Here is a 24,305-nt window from a genome sequence, read left to right as displayed (position 1 = left end):
ATATACAGGAACTCTAAAGACTCTTTAAACTCTACTTTTCTGCTTTAGATGTTATTAGAGTTAGTATTGAAATTAGAGACCTCAAGGTAAAGTCAGCCCAGTGTTGTGTTGTTGAACTGTCAGTTTTATATTTAATTTCTCTTCCTTCTCTTCCTCAACCACCACACACTGCATCAGAAGCTCACATCTACCTGTCCCACTTCTCTATATTCTTTTCATGCCTTTGTGCTGGGGGAGACCTAAGAGTCATTCAGCATCCAGGAGAGGGTGATCAGAGGCACTGGGTGACTCAAAGGATGCAGTGGGCTTTCTTCCTAAGAGGGGTTAAAAAGCCAAATAAGCCAGGCACTCTGTTCGAACTTAGAAGCATTAAATAAGAAGCAAATCTTCATCAAGGAAGGCAGCAAAGGGAGATAGGAGTGAGGAGAAAAATGTGGGGTTCTAAATCTAACACAGGTGTCAGCCAAGGATCAGAGAGAAAAGACACAGGAGAGGGTTAAGGCGGCAGCTGGTCTGGGATCATCAACAACATGCAGGATTTTTTCCCAGAAGGTAGGGTTGTGGTTAGAGAATTATTTCTTACAGTGAGTGGATTATTTACCTCCTATGATCACTCTGGGCCTAGTTTTAAGAACAGTTGGCTTGTAGAGTATAAGCAGAAGAGGTGAGGTAGCTCTGGTCTTCTAGACCAGGTGACCAATACCATCAGTGCTGGAATTTCTGAGCCTTTCCTGAAGCCACCACTTCATAGCAAGTGAAGATTCAGTCAGAGGCCAAATGAAACAGATAGTTTGCAGGCCTGGCTTTCATTTTCTCATACTTTGCCTTCTGGTCTTGAGTTTTACTTTTTCCCAAAAGTTGGTATCATGATGTCACTGATCCCAGGTTGGGATGGTAGTAAGGTCAAGATTAGGTTAGACCAGAAATAGTCATCCTGATTACTTTCTTTTCCCACATCAAGTTGATACCTTACTCTCCAAATGCCTGACTGGATGTCTAGGTGGGCAGATAAGCCTGGGACCTAGAGCTCAAGGTTTTTGTTGTTCTTTTATTTTAAGTACATAATGCTTAAGTCAGTAATGGTAATACCAGCCTAAAACAAAGAGGAACATTTTCTTCTTTTTCAGCAATTATCAGTTTCACTACCTTCATTGGAAATTAGGTCTTTAGTGGCTCTCCTGAAAAACGGAAACAGAGTAAAGGACGTTGATTTGACATTTCTGACCCAGAACACCCAGGAACACCCTCCATGTCAGACAACCTGGTCTTGAGACTGAGAGAATCTCTTCAACACTCTGAAAAGCTCTAAATTATGCTAAAACTAAAAGTTGATTAGAAGTGGATTAAAAGGTTAAAGTTGTTAGTTGTCTTACCCAGGCCCCAAAGGTTGACTAACAGCTGCCTAGGCCCTGTGTTCCTTGCAATGGCCGCCTTTATGATCTCTGTCAGAGTCAGAAACTCTATGGGAACTACTATATGTGTATATAGCACTTCATATTTTATGAAAAGTTACATATATTAATCTAATTAAATAAACATTATATATATTATATTCTCTTTGAGGCAGTGGATGATCTTTTCATTTTTTTAACAGCAGATTTTGGAAACACAAAGTTAAGTTTTTGTATGATATGAGGTGTAATAATTATTATTTTGCATTTGGATATTTGATATTTCAGAACCACTTTTTTTTTTTTTAAGATTTTATTTATTTGACACAGAAAGAGAGAGAGCACAAGCAGGGGGAGCAGAAGAGGGAGAAGCTGGCTCCCTGCTGAGCAGAGAGCCCATGGAGCTCTATCCCAGGACCTGGGATCATGGCCTGAACTGAAGGCAGACACTTAATGGACTGAGCCACCCAGGCACCCCTCAGCACCACTTATTAATCTTGGGTTTTTGAATAAGTAAAACAAGTCCCAATTTCACCAAATAAAAATTGTCAAGTTCCATTACTACTAATTTTTAATTGTAGTATATTTTATCATATATAACCATGTGTGTATATATGTAAACTTACTTTGCCATTTTTGATATTATTCTAAAATTAGTAACTGTCAATTTTATCTACACACACAAAAATGTTGCTTCCAGAGATAATTAGCATTTTAAAATACTATGCATATATATTTCAATAAAAAATCAGTAGCACATACTATGCGCAACGATATGCCTACATTAATGCTTTTAGGCTGTTGGAATTTTGTGGTTTCGATACATGAGATGTGAATTTCCTTTTTCCTCATGGTCAAGGTAATTCACTCTTAGACTTATGGGGGAAATTAAGTAGGATAATATATAATAATATTTATTGAACTGGATTTATATGTGTAATTATTTTATAAAATACAAAGTGAGTAAACATATAATGAACTCTCAAAATTCAATTAGAAAACAAAACAATTGAAAACCTGGGCAAAAGGTTTAAACCAATATTTCATCAGAGAATACATATGAATGGCAAATAAGCACAGGAAAAGATGGTTAACATCATTAGTCATTAGGAGGATGCAGCTTAAAACCATAATGGGATACTACTACATATGTATTAGAATGGCTAAAATTGTAAAAGCTGACTATACCAAGTTTGGAGAGGGTGTGGAGGAACTGGACCCCTCATACAAAAATAATAATTACATAACTGCAAATATAACTACATCTTTGTGATGAATAAAATGCAATATTGCTTGTGGAGTTGGGAAGTCAGAAGCAGCCTAGGTGCTCATCAAGAAGGGAATGAATCAGGAAAATGGATTGTGTAGAAATAGAATCAGTATATTGGAACAAGAATTGCTAACCCGGGTTATGGTAGATAGAATTTGAGGGGCCAATGAATTTTGGTGGAAAAAAAACACTTCTTAAATTCATAAATCTCTAACTGATATTTAGCATTTTATGTAAAGAATGAAGTCAAGAAACCACAGTTCTGTTAGCAATACCTTGACTTTATCACTAACAGAAGTCACATTTATTTACAAATTTTTTGTTTCATACATCTGAAGACATTTTGTATGCTAATCACCATAATGGAATGCGGTAGTTTTTAAACTGGCAACTGAATTATATTGTTTGATATATAAGAAAATAAGCACATATATTGTTATACCACACGTTTGTTGTTTTAGTATTTTGATAACTGTATTTCAGTTTAATTGGTTTATTTTGCAATCCAGTGTATGACTATGTTTATCACAGTTATTAAAGACATAGGGTTTCAGGGCACCTGAGTGGCTCAGTGGCTGAGCATCTGCCTTTGGTTCAGGTCATGATCTCAGGGTCCTGGCATGGAGTTCCGCATTGGGCTCCCTGCAGGGAGTATGCCTATGTCTCTGCCTCTCCCTCTGTGTCTTCCATGAATAAATAAAATCTTAAAAAAAGAGAGACATAGAGTTTCTGAAAGATTATTCTAAGAGTTAAGATTGCTGAAGGGATCTACAGAACAGAAACATTTATGAAGTCCCAAAATAGACATATACAGGATCAAGGATACATATTAAAAATATAGTATTGAGTATTTGAAACAAAAATTAGAGTGAGATCTCATGCACAATATCATTTACACATTTTGAAAAAATCAATATACACTATATTTTTAAAAATATACACAGACATACCAATACAGACTTCAATAGGAAAATGAAGAATAGGTACATAATATGTGTATTGGAAGATAATTAGGTAGACATAATAGATAAGGCATAATAGATAAAATTAATAAAATGAAGACCTTATAAAAGCCAGTGATGATAGGTGTCTGCATATGGGGGCCAAAAATGAAAAATAAAATGAAGAAGATTGGGAAGTTGTTTCCAGACCCATAACCTCCAATACATCAGCCACCTTCCAAAAGAATCCTTAAGAGGGAGTCCTTTATATCTGAATTTATAATTGTCAGACTCTATTCATGTAAGATAAAAAATGTTGTTCCACTCCCTCTCACTTCTGTCTCTTCTCTGGATCTCTCTCTCTTTCTCTCTCTCTTCACCCCTCCCTGTCTCTCTGTTTCTCTCTCTCTCCTTCAACAGGAGAGGTTCTAACACTTGTATCCTCCTAGAGTTTCCTATTTCTGCTCTCATCAACAGAACCAAGAATTGTTTTTCTTCACCACTTGTGACTTTATCAACCCTTACAAGCTTATAAACAACCCCTTTTCTAAAATATGCAAGGCTTGACTGACCAGCACAATTGGCCTTTTCAGAGCTCCTTCAATAAACAAACAAAATGTTGATCCATAATTGTGCCTATACATTGAATCAAAGTGCAAGTGAACACTTTCTATATCAGAGGTCACATTCTATATTCCACTTATATTTCCCACAGCCCTTCATTTCCATCCAGACCTCATTATACATTGCCTCAAAATACTTTAGTTAAATATACATTAGTATTATTTGGCAGCCAATAAACCCTAATTTTCTTTGTAGAGATGCTGGTTCATTTACATCTTTGGCCATGGAAAAGCCATATAAGCTCATTAATACCTGTCAAGATATTTTTTAATGGATTTGAATTAGTATACTATCTTCTCATCATTTACCGTAAGTATACCCTTTCTTCATACGAATTTCATGAGCTTTACCAATATCAAGGTCTCTTGAACCATCTTCTTTATTGTACTAGTTTGGTACACTACTTTTTCCTTGACTAGGCTGGTTACTCTGCTTCAGAGACTTTACCTAAAAGATGAATAAGATAATCTATTAAGTTCATCTATATAAAACTTACTACCTTTAATTCATTTGAATGTAAGTGCTATGAGGGCAGGGTTTTTACTGTTGGTTCTCTTATATAATAGCTTCATTGGCTAGTCCTCAATAAATATTTGTTGAATTAATTATGTCAGCAATAAAGGGGGAAAATAAAGTGAAAAATTTACATTTACATTTGGATTTCCTTGTAGGAGTCATCAATCTTCAGCCCTGAGATGGGATGCCAGATGCTGAAGTTGTTATCCAAGTGTATAACCCTGTAATTGTTATTTTCCTCTTTACTCTTCTCTCTTATTTCCAATTTCCCATAATGGGAATTTACCATATGATTTTCTATTAAAAGTTTTTTTTTTAAGTTTACTCCTTTTTTCAAGCGGTTTCTTTGCTTAGAGCTTAGCAATTTTTGATAAAATATGGTGATTATTTTTAAGACATTCAGAAGCTGATGAAAGTGAAATAGTATTATCATCACTGCAATTTGTTCTAATTCTTTAGAAAAAAATTTATTATAATTTGCTACTTTAATCATGTATAATACTTTTTTAAAAAATGTATTAATTCCAGTGTAAAAAGATACAAATCTTCAATATATTCTTCTGTCAGTCATTCTTATACTTCATTTTCAAACTCTTGCTGAGATATCCATATGCTAAACTTTCATAATATTTCACAATATTTAATTCTCAAAATGTTTCCCTATGTAGTTACTGAAACTAAAAAAAGAGAACATTAGTGTTCATTATATATTGAATTCCAGACTAGAGATCTTCCCAATACCTCTTACAATCAAAGCTGTATGAGTTATATAAAGAAAAAAATTGTGCAAATAACCTATTAAAGGTATTAAAGAAGACAAATCTACATGTGCATAAGAACAAACAACGTATGCAATCTATTTGAATTTTAAAATATTTATAGCAGTGTTAAATCCAGTTATTCAAAAAGGAGGAGAAAAAATGGGAATAGGAAACAAAAGTGGGCATTCTAATAGAGCAAGGAGATAATTAAATTAAAATATGGACAAAAACTTTGGTTATAGGAGGGACAAGAAGAATGGCAAGAGTCTGGTTTCATCAGGTTAGTCCACTGCTTGCCATTCTTATTTAAACTATTACTTTCCTGATTGGAAGCTGATTTCTAATTAGTTTCTTTTTCATCAGTCAAGGCTCAATCTCTCTAAATAATCTTTGGGTAATGACAATATCCCCACTTTGATCAACTTCAGGGAAATTGCAGAGCCAAATATTAAACAGGTGGTTTTGAAATTGTGCTCAACCACCTGTTCTCTGACCTCTGGCTGACCTAGTTAACAAAGACCAGTGTATTTCAATTAGTGCAAGTGATACCAAATATAATCAACCCTAATTAAAACTAGGCATTTTTCTCTCAATCTTGCAATCTGATATTCTCTAATTAATCTTCAGTATATTTTATATCTCAATGAAAGATTATAAAGAACCTGTAACTTGGTCCTGAAAATGGTATGTATATAATGACTACAACAGGAAAGACTACGACTTCCCCCACTTTATTTACATATCCATTTAATTTGCCTATATTTTTTTGCCTTAGAGCTGAAACAATTGCCTATGTAGATCTGTTAAAGCATTTTTTTTTATCTTAAAAAAAGTCTCAAACTTTGTTGTCCATCAGAATTTTCTAGGGGAGCATTTAAAAAAGAATTCCAGATCCCAGGTCCTACTACTGAACTATAAAATGAGAATCTTCAGGGCTGGAGCTAGATGTTTATAGTTTTAACAAGTTCACAAGGTGATTCAGATGTAGACCTCAAGGATGAAGTCTAGCTATTTGTAAATTTAACAAGTTTATTAGGTGATTCAAATGTAGACCAATACCTGAGAACCATACTGATGAACTGATATTTAGAGGATACCTTGAATTAACCTTGAATGAAGCATCATAACTTTCAGCTGAGTACACGCCTCTGTGGTGTAGCAGTAAGATTATTTCCTGACATAGAAATCTAAGAAGTAGGTGAAAAGTGTTCTGGATAGAGAAGCAAAGAGACAAGAATTATTTTTTCTTGCTGGTAATGCTGGTCTCAAACTGATCCTATTGTTTCATTCATTCATTCTTAAAAAAATACCAAGTGTACATTATTTATACACATACATGTATATATATACAAACACATATATATACATATCTTGTTCCCAGCTGTGTCCCAACATATAGATGTAGGTAACAAGATAAATTCCACCTCTACATCATGGAGTGAAAATGTTGCCAGTTAAGGGTGTAAGTTCTGGAGTCTGACATCCTGCATCTGAAACCTGGCTCTGCTATATAAACAACTTGGATAAGTTCTTTTTCTAGTCTAAATTGCCTCTTTTTCATCTGAAAAATGGGATTATTGATAAATATGTAGTAAGATTGGCATAAAGATCAAATCCTTAGCTCATAGATATTGTTCCATATAAGACTATTTACTGAAAATAGATAAAACAATTCTCTCACATAACTGTTTTTAAAATGATTTTGTTTATTTATTTATTTGTGTGTGTGTGAGAGAGAGAGAGTAGGGGAAAGAGCAAAGAGGGGGGACAAGCAGTCTCTGTGCTGAGTATGGATCCTGATGTAGGGCTCAATCTCATGACCCTGAGATACTTGGGTATCCTAGTTTTACTGTTTATGCCATTAGATTTTTGCTATTTAGCTTTGTTTATTGTTTTATATTTTACTATCCTAAGTATGCGATTTAAGTAAAATTTTCTATTTCTTAAAATGAAATATTTTCTTTTAAAGAGTAGGTAATATTTCTTAATATCTTTACCCTAATTACTGGAGAACCAAATGCTTAATGCTGTATGTACTCATTAAATATATATTAAGCTGAATTACATTATGAATAAATCATATATGGAATATGTGTATATCTGTGTGCTTGTGTCTGTTAATTATCTACTATATACAACAAGTCCCCTCACTATTTAACAGTTTTAAACAATACATGAATTTATTATCTGACCATTTCTGTCAGTTAGGAATTTTGACACAGATAAGCCAGGTCCTCTGCTTTAAGATCAATGACAAAGTCTTATACAGGACTGCAGACCCATCTGAAGGCCAAATTGGGAAGGACTCATTCTAAGCTCATTCACAGAGTTGCTGGCAAGATTGAATTCCTCGTAAACTATTGGATTGAGAGCTTCAGTTCCTGCCTAGTGATTGTCCAGAGGCTGCCATCAGTTCCTCACCACATGTGACTCACCAGCTTGCTTTATGAAGGTAAACAAGTGAGGAAAAAACAGGGAGAGAGTACTGGCAAAATAAAAGTTATAAACTTTTGTAGCCATACTCTCATTTATTCTAAGTGGCTAAGTCCAGCTGATATGCAAAGGTAGGGGGGATTATACAAGGGTATAAATGCGAGGAATCGGTGATCACAAGGAGCCATGGCAGAAGTTGCCTGCCACTATATATAGGTGTAGCATATGGAACACTTTACGACCCAGGTAGTGCATTCTTTTTTTTTTTTTTTTTTAATTTTTATTTATTTATTTATTTATGATAGTCACAGAGAGAGAGAGAGAGAGAGAGAGAGAGAGGCAGAGACACAGGCAGAGGGAGAAGCAGGCTCCATGCACCGGGAGCCCGATGTGGGATTCGATCCCGAGTCTCCGGTATCGCGCCCTGGGCCAAAGGCAGGCGCCAAACCGCTGCGCCACCCAGGGATCCCAGGTAGTGCATTCTTATACAGTATTCTCAAACTCTAGCCTGCGTTCTGAAAAAATCTCCAGAGTTTCTGATTCAACAGGTCTGATGTGGGACTTTATAACCAGCCGTCAGCTGAAGCTGTTGCTACTGATTTGGGTTCAAACTTTGAGAAACTCTGTTTTAGAGCATATTTCTTGTTTTACTGCACAAAGATAACCAAAACTCACCTCAGCATAAGTTCATTTGTCAGCCAATGTGGTCCTTTTCTCTGCTGGGATAGCTAACATATCTGCTGCCATGTGTGGTCATTTCTGAAAGAGACATTAAGAAGTTTTCTTCTGTTGGGAGCTTTTTTTCCTTACTAGCTCATTTACAGATTGGTAGATAAATAGGGTCCTAGGGGTTTTGTAGGGTGCTAAAAATTATAGACAACTCTAGTGTGGATTTCTAAGAAAAATTGACACTTTGGATGAACACTGAAGAACAGAAGGATTTTGAGAGACAAGAAAGGAGAATCATTGAGTGACCTAATAAAATCATTCTTTTCTTGTCCATTGCAGCACATTCTTCATTTCCACATAAAGAAAGAAACCTAAAAGACCAATTAACACCCTGGAAAGCACTTTGGAATTGCTTTCTAAACTTGGTGTAATGAAAACAAATGGACATTTTGATTAAATAGATATCATTAGGATGACATGTTATGATCTCAACCCCTGGTTTAATGATCTAATTAAGACCAAGAAAAATTCATTATGGACTCTCATTCAAATAATTCATTTTACAGAGCCAAAAAAAAAAAAAAAAAGACTATCTGTTTGTTTAAGATAGGAAGACTGTCCTGAATGAATGAAGAAAAGAAATTCAACCCTGAGAACTTTATAACTACCTTTATTTCAAAGAGGGAAAAGATACAGGAGGAAGGAGGAGAAAGGAAGAGGATGACAAAGGGGAAGGGGTGGGGAAAGAGGAAGAAGAAAATATCAATGGAAAGCTCAAACTAGTGGGAAGAAAGGAGCCTGGGTCCTGGATGCATTTTTCCTCCCAACCATTCCTCGCTGTATTTACTTCAGCTTGTCCATTACAAAAGTAGAAAGAGTTGGGTAATACAGTAGATGCACTAAGATAACTACAAGCCCATAGGTTTTGTGGGGTATGTTATCATATCAAAGGGGTTAAGACAAAGTGAGAAGCCAGAAAGCAGGCAAAAGAGTGCTAATTGCATATAGGAGATCAAGAGAAGCAGTGATAAGAAACAAACAATAGCATGGGAACTGGAACAGTTAACTTTATATAGCAACTTGCCTAGGCTAACAGAATGCCTGGATAGCTGGTAAAACATTATTTCTTGCTGTCTCTGGGAGGGTGTTTCTGGACGTGATTAGCATTTGAATCAATAGACTGAATTAAAGAATATATCTGCCGTCATCAATATGGGCGGGCATCACCCAAACCATGGAGGGCCCAAATAGAATGAAATGGTGGAAAGCAAACTCTCTCTTCTTGACATGGGACATTCATAATTTTCTGCTCTCAGAAACTGGAACTCCTGGTTCTCAGGCCTTTGGATTCCAGGACTTACATTCTAAAGTTTCTAGTCTTAAAAATAATAAATAAATAAATAAATAAATAAATAAATAAATAAATAAATAAAATAAAGTTTCTAGTCTTGGGCTAGGAGATACACATAGGCTCCCTGGTTCTTGGGACTTTGGATTTAGATTGAATTATACACTGGCTTTCCTGGTTCTCAAGCTTGCAGAGGGCATGCAATGGCATTTCTCAGGCTCCAGAATTAAATGAGCCAATTCCCATAAAAAATCTCTTATCTATATATCCATCTATCCATCCATCCATCCATCCATCCATCCATCCATCCATCCTATTGGTTTTGTTTCTCTGGAGAACTCTGACTACTACTGGAACCAAAACATCAAGAAACGAGAAAGAAAATGGACTGAAATTAAAGCATGCCATATCCATGAGATTCCTATGGAATGCCACATGTAGTTTTCTTGCAGACAGTGTTTCCTCACAACAATGTGGGTACTGTTAAAACCTGTACTCTAAAAAAATAATAATAAAAAAAATAAAACCTGTACTCTAAGGACTCTTTACATTTATAAAGTTAGTGCATGTCTCTTGGTTGAAATCTGCACCTAAATATATGAGAGAGAGAGAGAAAAAGAGAGAGAGAGAGAGAGAAGAAACATTAGATTGTTGAGGAGTTTTCACTTGGAAGACTTTAAGATCAATTCTCCTAAAAACTTAAAAACAAAAATTTAACAACTTTGCCCGTGGCTTTGCCAATGGCAATCTATCTGCTGTATTACATCGGGACACAGAAGGGAGTTACATCTAACTGCTGTCAGTCTTCTTTCTTGTCCCTTTTGAACACAATACTTTGAGTCAATCCATTTGACCCTGCCTTGTCTTGGTAGGCTTAGCTGTATGGAATGTTAGGATGTCAACCATAGGAGCAGGGAAGGGGGGAAAAAAATGGAGGCTGAATGGGGACAGGATGATGAATGGGGAAATTAATCTAGTTACACATGTAGCCCTTAATGGTAGCCAACTAGTATGCACATTCTGTGAATTCTTCTTGATTAAGTGTTAACATCTGAGAGAATTGAATACAGACAATGAAGTCCAAATGGCAAATAATACTTAAACCATGGCAAATGCTGTAGATCTATTATGAATACAAATAATGACTTTTTCAGGGGCTAAGCATGATCAGATTTGACAAGAGACTTATGAAATTAAGCAGAATGATAAAATCTCCACTCTTAAAATAAAAGAGTACACAAGAAAACAAGAAAAGCTGAAAGTAGAAGATTGTTACATCCCTGCAGATGCCAGGGTTTTACCACTGGCATGGTGAGTTCTAGAGTCTACTGTGTAGAGCTTGCTGATACCTGTTTTCCCCAGTTCCCACCACCTGGGATGGACAAAACATCCATCAGTATAACTAGCAGGTTGAGTAAGGGAAAAGTTGACAGAATGTACTACCACCCTTTTGAAGTCATTGCCTCTGCCTCTTTCTGCTGATGGAGCTGTCTGACTACTAGATTAAACAGTCCCATGTGTGGTAAAATTACTTCTTCCAGTGATCTGGGTATAATCTTGTTGCCACTTCCTTAATAGCCAGAATGGAGAGGGATCTTCTTTCTTTCTTAAAGAGTGACCTTGAAAGCAATATTCCCACAAACCCTTGTAGTAGCGTAGATAAAGGACAACTTTTGGAGTCAGGCAAAAATTGAGTTCAAATATTTAAATGCTATTTGGGTCTTGTGTGTGACCTGAGATTTAGTTCCTCATTTGTAAACCAATATAACATTGTCTACTTTGTGGTGTTAACTGAGATGATTAAACGAGAAAAAAAAAGAATTAAGTGCCTAGTACACCAGGTGGTGCTCAACAATTGTGAATTTCCTCCACCCCATCACATACCATCTTTTCCTTCCTCCTATTTAGGTGTTCATGGCATTGTGGAGGCCGAGAAAATGAAGGCCATTCCACCTCAAGTTTAGCATTAGCACAAGTACAGCCATCTCAGGCCCCTGTGAATAAGAGCTGAACTTTACAGGAAAAACCGCAGAACACCCTTGAAAGAGAGTCCCATATCAGAAAGAAAACAGAGCTCAAAATGCCCTTGACAGGGACAGAAAGTCCTGTGTTGGAAGGAAAACAGATCTTAAGAAACTCCCCCATCCCTTTCCTCATATTGGAATGAAAAAATTCCTCCATCCCTTCTGAAAATCCCCTAGACCAGCCCATAAAAACCCAGCTGTAACCCACCTTGGGGTCCAAGTCCCTGCTCTGCTGTGTTGAGTATACTTGGACCCAAGCTCGAGCTTGTTAATAAACCCTCATGTACTTGCATCAGTGTCGGCTCCTTGGTGGTTTCTCGGATTCGCAATCTTGGGCACAACAGCATTCATCTTCTCCTTGTTTATGTACTCATTCTTGTGGCTCCAACATCTTACCTTCAAACACAATACATGTCATTGGGTTTATTTTACTCCAGCCTAGCCAAGTGGGTACTTGCTTGCTCTGGCTGATGGGAGAAGAAATTCCCTATTCAACCAGGGTGTCATTACCAACCCAGATTGTTGAATATCTAAAATGAATTAATCAATGTTGGGTACAAGTAGTATTTAAAAGTCAGAAAGCTGACAAGTTAAGATAGCTTTGACAAATACACCTTGAAATCTTGTATATACATTTACAGGAGTAATATAAACTTTAATTCATTCATTTCTATCTTATTGTAAAGTTAATACAAATTAGAACTCTATAAACTTAGGATCTGATTAACTGATGTAAATATAATCTGCTTACCCTTTCTCTTGTCAAAAGCATTTTGTTTTTGTTGTTCTGTTTGTTTATTCTTGATATGTTTTATTTTTTTCTTTGGTTTTGCCTTACAATTGTTAAAAGGAAAAGTGATTAAAATACCTCAAAGATGAGATTATGAATAATATTTTATGTCTCTTATAGTCAAATAATGTAATAGAGTCTTTGCATTTAGGATGCTATTATGCTGTTCAAAATAATAATTTTACAGACTGTGAGCTATCTTTGTATCAAGTCTGAGAGGAAACAATCTTTACACATTTTAAGACTATATAAAAACATGGATTATGCCTAAATGGCAGTCAAAGAATTGGGCCAGTTCACTTCAACCAAAATATATAAATAAGATCCCCAAATCTCTTTGATAGGAAAGATAGTTAACTTGCAAAGATAGGCCTGTTTAGTTCTAATAGGAATACTGGTGAGAAAAAGGCAAACCAGTTAAGCCCTTAGTAGATGGGAAATTTGGAAAGGATCATATTGTGAGATAATTGTGAGACATATGGCCATTTAATGAGGAAGGCTATTGGACTCTATACACCAAAGAGATTAGTTTTCCATAGTGATAGGCCCTCAAAATAAAATAGACAAGAAGATTTGGGGCAGGAATGTCATTAGGTTAGATAAATAAGTCAGTTCACAAAGCAGGACTTGAGCCTTCCCAGAATAGTATCCTGTTCTTTTTTGTATTGAAAGGAATGAAGACTCTCTGGAGTTTAGCATTAGATCAGGTAATCTTGAGAACTTTTTTAGGTGGAGTAAACATAAGTCTTTTCGACAGGAATGAGGCTCTGAAATTATAAAGACATAAGATGGGCTATATGGAGCTTAGGTGTAAGTTTACAGAGATAATTTCAGGATCTCCCTTTTCTAGAATTTTTAGGAGAAAACCAAATTTAAAACAATTATTAATTTATTGGCATAAAAACTAAGGACTGACCATGTCAAATAAACTCTCACCATAATATTTATGGTATACCCCCTCACAATGTATATATGTGTTAATAAGGAGGGGAATTATTAAATATATATATATATATATATTTGGTTGAATTTACCATTCAACCATATATATATATATATATATATATGGTTGAATGGTAAATAAAGTGTGACTTAGTCCAACAAAATATTTGAGTAATTACTGGTGGTAAATACACAATTTTTCTTTTTTTTTTTTTTTTTTACACAATTTTTCTAAGGCAGCATTTATCCAACAGAAGTATGATGCATTGCACATGTGAAATTCTAAATTTTCTAGTCAGATCAAAAATATACCAAGAAAAAAGTAAAATGATTTTTCAATTAAACAATTTGTTTTGAGATGATAATAAATTTACATGCTGTTTTAAGAATGAGATTTCTCTACTCTTTACCCAGTTTCCCCACAAATAAGATCTTACAAACCTAGAGTGCAGTATCCCAATTGGGTCATTAACATTGATGCAATTCATCAATCTAATCTTAATTTCCCAATTTTACTTGTACTCATCTGTGTGTGTGTTAGAGAGAGAGAGAAAAAAAATAGAGTTTTGCAATTTTATCACATGTCATTTCATATATTCACTACACAGTCAAGATACACCAGGTAGATCACCTCCAGGAACCCTCCTGCTTCCCTTTTTCCAACCACAGCCATTTTCTTCCTCACTTCTGTGTTGCACATTCCTAATCCCCTACAACTACTAATTTATCTTCCATTTCTATAATTTTGCCTGGTAAAATTAGTTTTGATGACATTTTATATAATGTAATATATCTAAACTATTACCATTTCAATGCATAATCAGTATAAAAATATAAATGAGGTATCCTATATTCTTCCTATAATACTACGTCTTTGAAATCTCACAGAACATACCAATTTGGATTAGTGACATTTTGATTGTTCAATAGCCGCAGATGTCTCATCCCTACTCTATTAGCTCAGGCCTAGGGGAACATGTTTGCCCTTGAATTGTCCATGTCATTCAATTTAGAGTTTTCAGATTCAGGAAAATATAAAAAGCTGGGTGTTATTTGACACTTAGAAAAAACTGAGTATTTAGCATTGGAAGAATGGTTAAGTGAAATACTGTACAATACTTTAATGAGGTATTATGGGCATTAAAATTATTTACAAAGAAGACGAAGCCCATCATTGATGGACGGAGACCAACAATCCCAGTTTTCCTGGGATGAGAGAGAGGTTTCTTGAGATGTGAGACTTTCATTGCTAACCAAACTAATAGGAGCCCTAAGTTGATAGGGAAATTTCTTAGTATAGTAATTTCTTCTATAATATAGAAGCTTTAATCTATCTATCTACCTATCATCTATGTATCTAATATATATGTACATTTGTCATATGTGTTTACATGCATAGATATGTAAAATTTATATATGTAAAAGATACGTATCACAAAGAGAATGATAACAATATTCAAAGAAAAGCATTTTAGAAAAAAAATATGGTAGATAATTATTTTTAAAAATTAAAGCTGAAGTATATTAAGAACATTGAATTTTGCAGAGCAGGCATAGAACAGAAGGAAATGTGGGGGTCTCGGTTTTTTCATTGTAAAATTATAAACGGGACTAGATAATCTCTAATATCCATTCTAGATCCAAAATTCTAAAATAAATAAACCTTTGTAAAGCCCAAAATTACTGTAAAAAATCAAGAAGTCATTTCAGTATTTAGGAAAAGGTTCACGGAAGATGTGAGAAGTAAATGTAACTTTGAAAGATAGGAGAATTTGGTCTAGGTGAATAGAGGACAGGAGGTAATTCCAAGCTATTGAGTAATAGTTAACTCAGCAAAGTATAGTAACAAAACAATTGAGCTAAGGTCCTTGTAGGGAACCCTTCAGGCAAAGAAAATTATTTTTAAAAAAACTTATTGATCACCCTTAAAACATTCCTCTCTGTATTAATAACTAAGCACTTTACATTTGCCAAAAACATAAACAGTAGTTATGAGCTTAAAAAATGATCACTTAGTTCAAAACATGCTAGTATTTTACAATGTAAACCACTATCTGATATAAACACTAATTAATAAATAGCTTGCAATGCCGGTGGGGGACGTGCAGAGAGGAAACTTGCCTTTCATGAACCATGCCCATTTTAAAAGACTAATTCTGGGATCCCTGGGTTGCGCAGCGGTTTAGCGCCTGCCTTTGGCCCAGGGCGCGATCCTGGAGACCCGGGATCAAGTCCCGCGTCAGGCTCCCGGTGCATGGAGCCTGCTTCTCCCTCTGCCTGTGTCTCTGCCTCTCTCTCTCTCTCTCTCTCTCTCTTTGAGACTATCATAAATAAATTAATTAATTTTAAAAATAAATAAATAAAAGACTAATTCTTCTGGTATACCATTTTCCAATTAGAACCCATGTTTAGGGCAGCCCTGATGGCCCCAACGGTTTAGTGCCACCTTCAGCCCAGAGTGTGATACTGGAGACCAGGGATTGAGTCCCACGTCAGGCTCCCTGCGGAGCCTGCTTCTCCCTCTGCCTCTCTCTCTCATTCTCTAACTCTGTCATGAATAAATAAATAAAATCTTAAAAAAAAGAACCCATGTTTGCCTCTATAAAAGGGCATTTGATACTTATAACAATCATACCAAATGATTCACTAATACATATACTCTTTACTAATCCTATGAATTAATGGTATTCAGTGGAGTACCACTAATTCTCTCTGGAAAGGCAAAAAATAAAGTAAAATAAAATAAAATAATGAAACAATACATTCAGAGAGAGACTGAAAATTGAGGTAGGTCTGAAATCTGGAATCATTTAAGTGGGTCATTTAGGGGATTCACTGTAGAATGAGGAGCAGAGTGATGAGCAATGCCTCAAATCTGGAATGAAATTGAGAGGTAGGATAATGAAAAGACTGGCTTCTCTACAAAGTTGTAAATGTAGAAGAGGACCAGTTTGAGGAATGTCACATCAATCTGAGTAATTTGGAATTATATTTAGGTAATAGGAAAGACACATATATGAAGTGACACATACAAAGTATCATTTATGCTGAGGCGGCTAGTTTAATGTACTGTTTATTTCTCAAAGCAGAAACATTGTTCTCTTCATCATCCATTAAACTTTCCAGAAAGAGTCATACTTAAAAAACAAGCTCCTTTGGCCATCATTTTATCCTTAGATGAGAACTTCTGCTCAAAAATGCCTCAGTTTTGGGATAAAATGGCTCGATTGACAGGAAGTTTCCACTTCATTTATTTTGCTTACAGTATTTTGGCCAAGTTGAGCATTTAAAAGCATTGGGGTACATTTTCAAATATAACAGGAAACAATATATTCTTGATCTTGCAAACTATAATTGATAATAGGCAACACAGACCTAAGTCATAATCATTTACAGAAAAAGTAAATTCAAACAGTTGAAAATTTGATTTCATATACTCACTGAAGCCCAGATCACTGGTTGCTATTTGAAGGAAACAAGTCAGATTTAGGCCTTTAGATGCCAATAACAAAAAGAAGAGGACTGAAATCATACTATATCTCTACATATTCAATATCTAAATGAAAACTTAAGTAAAAAATCCAGTTGTGTGAATGATCCCTCTTATAACAACACATATTCAAAAAGTGAAAATGAAAGAGTAGCACATATTCTCTTAATAAAAGTAAATTGCAATTAAATTCAGAGCAGACAAAATAAAAAAATGCATAGTTACTGCTGGATGGAACCACAACAACAAAAGAAATGTCTCCGGTGTTCCATTTGGAAGAGAATTTCTTTCGAGTTTTTTAGAATATCATGGTTCAATGCCTGTATGACCACATATACTCATTCAAAAGTTTTATTAACTCGTTTGTTCAAACATAAACCCCATATTTCAGGCATTTACAGGGTGTGAAGACATAAGGATATAATACCATTTATCTGAACTTTGACCAGAGTGTAAATTCTGAATGATTAAACTCTATGGGTAGAATTGTCTAGATTTTTAAATAGTGACAAGATAGATGAGTCAATTGAATATACATACAATAATTACAACTCTGTCCCTAATCTGCAAAACAAGCAATAGAAATTTTATTCTTTGCTTATCCTACTACTTGCTGACCTAGCTTACAAAGTAGCTGATAATGAAACTTTTAGAATGCCTACCCAATACTCACATTGTTCCTTTGTAAACTACTCATAAAATAGACTTTTGTTGCCATGTTTGTAACATATGACTGTCCTTTCTTGGCCACTTCTGTTTGGAGTGAAAGAGAATATCTGACATAGGAAAAGCTAATGCATTAAATAGGCTGAGCCAGTCAGATTCTGTCTTCCAGGAATTTCTGTTGAGCCTGAGAAATAGCTCAACTAGCTATGGCAAGAAACTTCTAAGAATAGTAGAGTTGAGAGTGGAATAGTTATACTTGGGTTATGGTGAAGGGTAAGAGCAAACTGTCTGCAGGAACAAAGAATTCTGACAAAAAAAAAAAAAAAAAAAAAAGACTAAGGAGACATGTTTCTACAGTGCCGTATTTCTGCTAGTCAAAATGGCCCCTGGCCTTGAAGTCATTTGTTACTTCAAACATTTAAAAGAAAGAGGTAGTTAGGTCTGCAGTCACTAGGGAAAGAAAAATCTGGTGCTGGATGCTCTTAGTATAGTGTTGTTTTTACTTGTGACCATTATATGTTGTTATTAATGAACTTAAGCAGGCTGTGGAAATAATGTTTCTGGCCTTTTCCTTTTAATGAAGAATTTTCTACATTATCTCTTTAGGAGTGGATCTCTTGGTTCACAATATCATTCTTTTTAGGTGACAAGGCCATCCTAAACAAACAAAAGATTTCAAGTATCTACATGTGTGTCAAATAGGTTTTGTACCACTACAATAGGACAAGGAGAGAACAAAAATTTACTCATAAGCAAACATGAATTCTGCATTTGGAATACTTCTAGAGTGAAAAAAAAAATTAGATTTTGGCTTTCTATAGGATGCAGTTGCTCTTAAGGAACTTTGGGGCTCAAAAATCCAGGTGTGTTGAGTTTCCCTCACAGGGAGGTATATGGTGCCATCTGCTCCAAGACCAAAGATTTCATCTCAAGCTATTTATTTTCCACTTCTGGATGAATGAAAGGGTTTTTTAAAAGTTTTCTGGGTAATGTGATGACAGGCTGGGCAGTGATTCCAGTTCTTTCTGTGCCTGTGTGTAAGAGGTTGATTTTGATGAGCTTGCCAAAGGATGTAGACACTTCTCCTCCTCCAAACATCTGTGGGTGATCCACCCCCCCCAAATGACAGTATCTGTCTTCCTGGTAGCTGGCTAGAGAGTTAGTGTGTCAGACTCTCACAGCTGTGGGGGCACAGCTGCCAATCCATCTTCAAAATGCACCAAATGCCAGTTGTTTGGATCAAGGCAGCTTGGAAAAGTCACTTTTTAGGAAGAAAACTTTATCTTTGAGTTGATCTTCTCATAAAGAGTATATTTCTGCTTTTCCCACAACTTGTCCACATACAGGGGACATGAGACTATAAAATAATTACCTTACCTTTGGGGTTCTTCCTGTCAGCTTTTAACAGCATAACTGAGTCACTTGAGAGCTTTGATGAGTATACCCTACCTTGAATAAAGCCTTCTTCATTTTCTAATGCATGTTGATAGCTAGACACTTTGAAGGTTGCAGTTATCTTCTATAAATATTTCCCCCACTTCTGCTCACCAGGAGGAACAGTAATAAATAGAAGTTTATTTCTGCGAATAAATAGATCCTAGATATTTCTTCACTTAATTTGTCAATTGCTATTTCAAATTCTATGTTAATTTTGAGGAAAATTCTATACACTAATATATTTTAAATGTCAATGCAAGTATGAGTTCATTTAGCAAAATGTGTCCTAAGGCAGCCAGCCAAGTAATAGAAGATATAGATATCTTCCATACATATACATATATTTATATATACACATACAAACACAATGTATATACTTATATACACACCTATTAACACATATAGTACATATATAGTATGTATATGCATATGGGCATGTAAAGATATATGTGTACTTTATAACCATGTACACAAATGCCATTTTATTAAGTAACATGACTGCAAATGTTCTAGTTGTATGATTTGTTTGGAAGTTTTGCATGGATTTTCATGACAACATCTCTATATCCCCTTTTTAGCACGGATAAATGGATGCAGAGGGGCAAAGAGCAGGACTCTGATGTGATTTTCATGCCCTTAAGTATGGCTGAATTTGTAAGATTGACAAATTGAAATTTTCTTCAATTAACCAGTTCTTTGAGAGAATTGACGGATTACACCCAGTGAAGGCCAATTATTTCTCCAGCCAACAAATGATCCCTCTAGAGTCAAGAGCATTTTTTGATTTACCTTGTGAATATGGTTTCTCAGGTTCATATCTCATATTATCTATAAATGGGTCACTGATGTCTAATGCACATTTATTAATAGAATAAAAATATAATAAGACTTGTAATAAAATAAGCGTTTCATATTCTGATATAACTTTTTTTTTTAATTGAAAGATTCGTTATTTGTCAGTTAGCATTGTTCCTGGTACACAGTAAGAGTTCAGCAAATGTTTGTTTTTCTTTTACTAATATTATGAGGCACCACAATAGCCATGTCAGAAAGGTCAAATCTAAAGGTTTTGCTTTCTCTGTATTAGGGAAAATGATGAGCCGAGGGACAGAGAGAGAGCTAAATATGCTGCCTAGAACGACCCATCCAATGGCTCTGTAAGGACAGAAAAGATTCATGTTGGAGCTTGAAGAAAGAGGCCAGATTCTGGAGGACAAACAGGCAAATGAATTGTTGCTTTTCAGTAGATACATCTAGAAATTATTAGTTCAAGAGACAGAATTAAAAAAAAAAAAAAAAAGGTCCTCCCATAGTAACTGATTTTAAAATGTTGCAGTTTTTGTCCTTACCAAACAGTAGCATTGCTTCAATGGTTAAGTCTTTTTTTTTTTTAATTTTTATTTATTAATGATAGTCACAGAGAGAGAGAGAGAGAGAGAGAGGCAGAGACATAGGCAGATGGAGAAGCAGGCCCCATGCACCGGGAGCCCGATGTGGGACTCGATCCCGGGTCTCCAGGATCGCGCCCTGGGCCAAAGGCAGGCGCCAAACCACTGTACCACCCAGGGATCCCAATGGTTAAGTCTTTAAAAAATAAATGCCATATTCTAAATCTACTTATTGCTAATGAAACAATTTTATTTATGTTTTATGTTTTGGAGTTCTGAATGAGATATCATTTGAAAATTGCACAGTTTAAGATATTTGAAAAGCACTAGTGTAAAGACTAGCTTAGTTGTGACACAGTAACAAGTACTGTACTAGAAGTATGTACTTGCAGGATGTGACATTAGAATAAAGCAAGGCATAGGTAGATTTATTTGTGTAATTTCAATAAAAAGATAGCATCTGCCTCTGTTTTCACACAGGTCAGGATAACAGGATGCGATTTTAGAGAGATTATTAGCTAAACAAATATTACACATATAAACATGTATATGAATATTTTTATATTAAAGATCAGTTGGAAGTGTGGGGCTAGCTAGCTAGGACTTTTGAGACTAGTTCAAGCTGCTTTGCTAAGGACAACAACTCTTTATATTTGTGGATTTATAATTATATCTCAAAACAATTTCATACATACTATTTTTTCTGTGCCTCAAAACCCCACAATATGTAGAGCATTTATAGTCAAATTAATTTTGAATGAATAAGTACAACTATAGTTAATATACATTACTCACCAGCATTTACAGAGCAAATTTCTTTCTAAAGGCATCTAGAGAAGTCTTCAGGAGCTGGAATGGGGCAGATGTTTCCCCAGGGTCATCTTCTCTTCAGAAGTGAAGAGTTCTGCTCTGCCCAGCCCACATTGGCAATGCCTGATTAATGTACTCTTTTTCCCTCTGCAGTCACTTTTCCAGATAGCATCTGTCAAAAGCAGCCTTGGACAAAGCTCAGAAGGAAACATGTGTATGCAAATCTTTTCCTTTGGAGAAGAGAGTGAGGGAGGGGATATGTATGACTTAGGTATCTCCTTTCTCAGAATGATAACTGTATCTCGATTTTGAGCTCTCCTCGGAACAATGAAGGATACAATCTAAAAGAAAGCTTTCCTCTCCTAGGCTGACCTACAAAAAGAGTCACTACAGCAAACTCCCAGTGAAAGGAAAGTGTCCTTTTCCTTTTGACTGATAAGGAGTTCACAATATTTTCAGAATAAGCAGCAATTCTTTATTGTCTTCGTTAAGAGTATGATAAATGTGTGTAAGGCAATCAGAGGAATAAACAGAAGAGACAGGGCCACAGGGGCTTGCTTAGGAGAGAAATGGGCTGCCATTTGAGGGAGGGGGAAAATAGTTACAAGGGGCCTTCTCTTCAGAAAATTATCCTTCTTTAGTGTGTTGATAAACTTTACTATAAGAAAAGCTGTTTTTCTTCTTTAGCAGTTTATTTCCTGTAATCATCTTTGATGGAACAGCTGATCCACATAGTTACCTCAGGTATTATCCAAGTAGAGATTGAATTACTTTTATACTACCACCAAATGTAAAAGAATAAAAGAAAAAATACAAAAACTTTATTTTCAACATAATTTTATTTCCTTATGCCTGTGTGGAATAGTAACTACTTATTTTAATCCTGTTTAAACTGCCTTTCCACAAATATACTAAATATACGATTTAAACACTTAGAAAGAACTGGAAGATGCCATTGAGCAGAGCTGCACTCATTATGTAACCAAGGAAAAGAGCTTTGGAAGAAAAAAAATCACAAATGGTAAGACTTTGAAGAATCTACTTGTTATCTTTTCCACTCTGGTGATCTTAGACTCCCCCACCAAATTGAAACACGACTTTTTGAACGATAATGTAATACATTTTTGACATCACAAAAGAATGCTTTTAAGGCATAAAAAATGCATTTCCCTTATGTAATCAAAAACAAAAACCCTATAAATTATAACGCAATGAACAGTCTAATTCCTCTATTGAATGTATTTAAACGATATGGGCTGATTGAGTTCTTAGTCATTTGTGTTAACTGGTGAAAGCTTTTTGAATCTGGTTTAACCCGTCTGAAATGCCCTAGTGATAGCCCTCAAATAAAAAGAGAAAAGGGAAATTAATCCTAACCTTTATTCCCTTATATTTTTTTAATGAATGTTGCCACACATTTTTAACACATTTATGTTTTACACAGAATGCCAAATGGTTTCTTTTGAATGAAAAAGCAAAAAACAAATTTACACTTTAAATTGTAGAGCAATTCAACAATATAAGCAGTGTTTTCCCAAAGATGTGTTTTCTGTTTCTTAATAACTCTTCATAGTAATTTCAGTTTTATATATAAATATACTTTGCTGAAAGTTTTCATGGTATCTTCTTTTTCCTTTTTTTTTTACCATCTGCATTGCTGAGATTGTCTTAAGACTGTCTTGTGCATTCTTATATTAATAGATTCTGCTTCTTTAACATAGTGATTTGCAAGTTGATAGGGACATCTGCTAGATTTTGCCATGAAACCTCTTAACACAGAGAGAAAACCAAAATAAAATAAAAAGAAGACCCCATGATATTATTAGCAAGGATGCACTTAATAGAATACCAGAAGACATTGTGGTAGTCCATGAGATGACCATTTCTGGGACATCTTTAAAATGAAATGAAATAAAGAGGGCTGACAACCAAAAATAATAAAAGTAAAATAAAATAAAGACTACCCATAGATGCTGCATCCAGCTTTCTAGTTGCCAGCATTTTGGTCTAAGAAAAAGTAATGGAGGGAGAACTATAATGTAGATCAGTTTCTATTCTTAAAAATGTAATGGTTTATGGGAAACAAAAATACAGCCACCTCATTGATAATGGTTTATTAAGTTTTCTGAAATAGAAAATTGTGTATGCGGCACCTTTCAATGATTGATGTCTGCTCCCTGGTAAACTGGTAAAGTGAAAATGAGACATATAGTAAAAGTAGATATGTAGAAGGAAAAGGAGTTGGGGATGTTTAAGACCACACTCATGGGCTCTGTGACTTGGGACAGGTCATTTAACATCCTGAGTGACATTCTTGTTTTGTTTTATAATGTTATGTAACCAAGAAGATCTCTTCAAACATATAATTTTATGTGGAAGAACACTAATCCTATCCCTTCCTAAAGCTAAGCCTTATTCCCACTATAGGAGTAGGAATTTTGGCTTGGTGAAACATGGTTGCAACCACATGTAATGATGATTGTTCTCCAAACCAAAAACTATGCCATAACCTTTTTTCTCTATCCTAGAATTATTTTGCCTACCTGTAGTTTTTTCAGTCTAGAGAATTTGCTGTAAGCCTATCTATTTCAACAATTTAGATAACTTTGAAGCAGGTAAAATAATTTCATTTTCCCTGCCTTCTCATTCTTTGTGCTAATAACTTGTCCTCTACATCATTTTTTTTTTTTACAAGTTCCCCAATTCTTCCCAATTTTGAGATCTGGATTTACAAGTTAAATTTGATAGGTATTTAGGAGAAATCCTGTTGTACCAAGTGGGCATCATATCCTGTTTTTGTATATA

The 24,305-nt window shown here is 35.2% G+C and overlaps 2 long non-coding RNA genes across 2 annotated transcripts in view; one reads left to right on the top strand and one right to left on the bottom strand.

Annotated features, from left to right (window-relative positions):
• The window catches only part of LOC144315674 (uncharacterized), a 309,221-nt gene extending 304,145 nt beyond the window's left edge, over positions 1 to 5,076 (top strand). The window contains exons 2-3 of the long non-coding RNA XR_013381420.1: positions 4,422 to 4,535; positions 4,898 to 5,076. This is a non-coding gene — a long non-coding RNA (uncharacterized LOC144315674). The remainder of the gene's footprint in view (positions 1 to 4,421; positions 4,536 to 4,897) is intronic.
• On the bottom strand, positions 943 to 21,725 carry LOC144315675 (uncharacterized). The gene is made up of 4 exons (XR_013381424.1): positions 21,486 to 21,725; positions 12,186 to 12,373; positions 8,612 to 8,695; positions 943 to 1,178 (listed from the first exon to the last, which is right to left on the bottom strand). It is a non-coding gene; the product is annotated as an uncharacterized LOC144315675 (long non-coding RNA).
• Positions 21,726 to 24,305: the final 2,580 nt, after the last annotated feature.

Source organism: Canis aureus, chromosome 6, assembly GCF_053574225.1.
Source record: "Canis aureus isolate CA01 chromosome 6, VMU_Caureus_v.1.0, whole genome shotgun sequence".
Taxonomy (NCBI): domain Eukaryota; kingdom Metazoa; phylum Chordata; class Mammalia; order Carnivora; family Canidae; genus Canis; species Canis aureus.
Note: the sequence above shows the minus strand (reverse complement) of the source record. Positions and strands in the feature narration are given on the sequence as shown.